Source organism: Corvus brachyrhynchos, unplaced genomic scaffold, assembly GCF_000691975.1.
Source record: "Corvus brachyrhynchos isolate BGI_N302 unplaced genomic scaffold, ASM69197v1 scaffold910, whole genome shotgun sequence".
Classification (NCBI taxonomy): domain Eukaryota; kingdom Metazoa; phylum Chordata; class Aves; order Passeriformes; family Corvidae; genus Corvus; species Corvus brachyrhynchos.
Window position 1 is genome coordinate 84,950 of NW_008235730.1, and position 2,631 is coordinate 87,580.

The window sequence follows — 2,631 nt, forward strand, 5'->3', positions numbered from 1 at the left end:
AGTCAGGACTTGTAATGTATTATCCAAAACATCTTCCTACTCTGATTTGGGGAATTTACCACTGGAGAGACTGAATTTGTTGCTATACTTGTGCAGGGTATTTTCAGGACATTTTTCTTTCCCTGGTCTGAGAATTCCAGCTGCTGGTACAGTAAAGTTTGAGGAATAAATGAGTTCTGGCAGTCGCCAACTTGGAGTGGCAGAGTCAGCTGGAAGGGAAGAGGATCAGAACTTTTGTACATAAATGTGGGTTTGATTGGGGGAGAGGTGGTGATTCATGGCAGTAAACAATCCCAGTGTTTGAGTTTTCCCTGCTGATGCAGAGAAGCTGCCGAGAGGAGCTGTAAATCAGGGAATGGGGTGAGAGCACCAGTTTCTGAGGGAGGCTCGTTGTGCCTGAAAAATGAACTGCAGATTTTGTGGAATGACTCCAAAAATGAGACAGAGCTTTGGGGGAAGGAAGGAGCTGTTCCAAGGGCTCCATGAAGTGTGGGATGGATCTTAGCATGGATTTAAGGATCCCCTGTGCCCCAGGCTGCTCCAAGCATCTGTCCCAGGGCTGGTGTGGGGCAGCACTCAGGGCCTGGGACAGAGCTGCTCCTGCTCTGCTGCTGTCCCTGCAGGAGCCCAGGGAACCCAGCAGGGAGCAGCTCCTTTGGCATTTATCCAGGGAAAACATGGAAAAGGGAGCCAGAGTCGGGTCTCTGTGGGGCAGTGGTGGGGCTGGGCACGGCCCCTGTGTCCCTGACCCCCAGGGCAGGGCCTGGGACGTGCCCTGTCCCTAAAATCAGAGAACCACGGAATCGCTGAGGTTGGAAAATCCCTCTGAGCCCAACCATCCCCAGCACTGCCAGGGCCACCACTGCCCCCTGTCCCCAAGTGCCACATCCACAGGGCTTTAAACCCCTCCAGGGATGGGGACTCCACCCCTGCCAAGGCTGGACAGCCCTTTCCAGGAAGGAATATTCCCAATATCCACCCTGAGCCTCCCCTGGCCCAGCCTGAGGCCATTCCCTCTCCTCCTGTCCCTGTTCCCTGCCAGCAGAGCCCGACCCCCCCGGCTGCCCCCTCCTGTCAGGGACTTGTGCAGAGCCACAAGGTCCCCCCTGAGCCTCCTTTGCTCCAGGCTGAGCCCCTTTCCAGCTCCCTCAGGAGTTCTCCAGCCCCTTCCCAGCTCTGTTCCCTTCTCTGCACACCCTTTCCTTTCCCTGCGTGGGTGATGAAAATTTGGGAAAGGAAGCAATGAATGAATGGATCCCATCCCACCCCTGCCAGGGCCGGGACACCTCCCACTGTCCCAGGCTGCTTCAAGCCCCAATGTCCAGCCTGGCCTTGGGCGCTTCAGGGGTGGACAATCTCAGTGTCCAGGCTGAGGGATGAGATGAAACTGAGTTTATTTGACTCAAAATAAGACCCCCAGTTAGTGAATCTATATGAACAAAAGTTGCTTCCCTTTTGTAAAGCGAAGTGCAACTATCCCTGCAGGACTCTGGGAGGGGAAGGGCTCTCAGGGCTGGTTTCAGGGCGTTGATGTGACAGTTTGGGGCAGCTCACTGAGGTGAAAAGAGAATAATAATAAGGTTTGTTGGCACTGAGTGAGGGTGATCCTGAGGAGGAGACCACATGGGCTCACCTAGAACTGGAACCATAAAGACCCCATGGCTGGAGTGCGCAGACATTCTTAATTCTGAAATTGTTCAATGCTTCTCTTTATTGAGATAGCAAAATTATTTTTATCACAGGGTGCACGTGGGTCGGGGCTGATGTTCTGTCCCAGCAGCCCTTTTTCTTTTGTACTTTTAATTTCAAATAGAGCATAAAATCATCCCCGTCAGATCCGGGGATGGGAGCGCCCTGGAATTCTGAAGGCTTTGTAGCGGGAACAGATTCTCATCTGATGGCAGCAGCAATCAGAACGCTTTCAACCCCAGGGAGGTGGAAGTGGATTTTCTGAGTTTATCAGATCCAAACTGGTTCCATTACTGAGGCTCTTCCATTGGGTGGAGTGAGTTTGTAATTTCAGTAAATTGGGAGGACGATCCTGACAGGGAGCAGCAGTTAATGGATCGCTTCCCTCTGCCCCTTAGCGAGGGAACCCAGCCCTAGCGCTGAGGAACCTTTCTCTTCTGTGGGATGGGAACGGCCCGGAGCCGGAGGCAGGCGGGGACCACAAGGTGTCACTGCCCCAGAGGGAAAGCGCGGGCTCCACCGCCGGGAGCTGCACTGAGGGGAGCTCTGGGGAATGTTCTGGAACCACTCCCTGCTCTGGCCTGGAGGGGACCTTAAAGCCCTTCCAGACCCAGCCCCTGCCGGGGGTCACAGACTGAGTGTTCTGTGTGGGGTGTGATTTGGTTTGGTTCTTTAACATCTACCAAAATTCTTCTCGGCCCATTCGGGAAGAGTTTGCAAAGGACTTTTCCTGTGTTTCGGCCTCAGGATTGTGCAGACTCCCCCTGCTCCCGCTCAGCCGTGGCTCATCCCTCCCACTGTCCTGATTTATTCCACTGTTTATGGTGGAAAGCACTTTCTGTACCTTCCACTGTCCTTGTGGCTCTTCCCTGGAACTCTGCTGCTTTTCCTGAGTCCTCCCCTAGCACACCCGGGCTGGGGAGCACATGGCTCGCAGAGGTT

At 54.1% G+C, this 2,631-nt stretch overlaps 1 long non-coding RNA gene across 1 annotated transcript in view; it reads left to right on the plus strand.

The window, feature by feature from the left end:
* LOC108445731 overlaps positions 1-2,631 on the plus strand; it is a 6,041-nt gene that overhangs the window by 2,571 nt on the left and 839 nt on the right. The gene's annotated exons all lie outside the window — the stretch shown is intronic.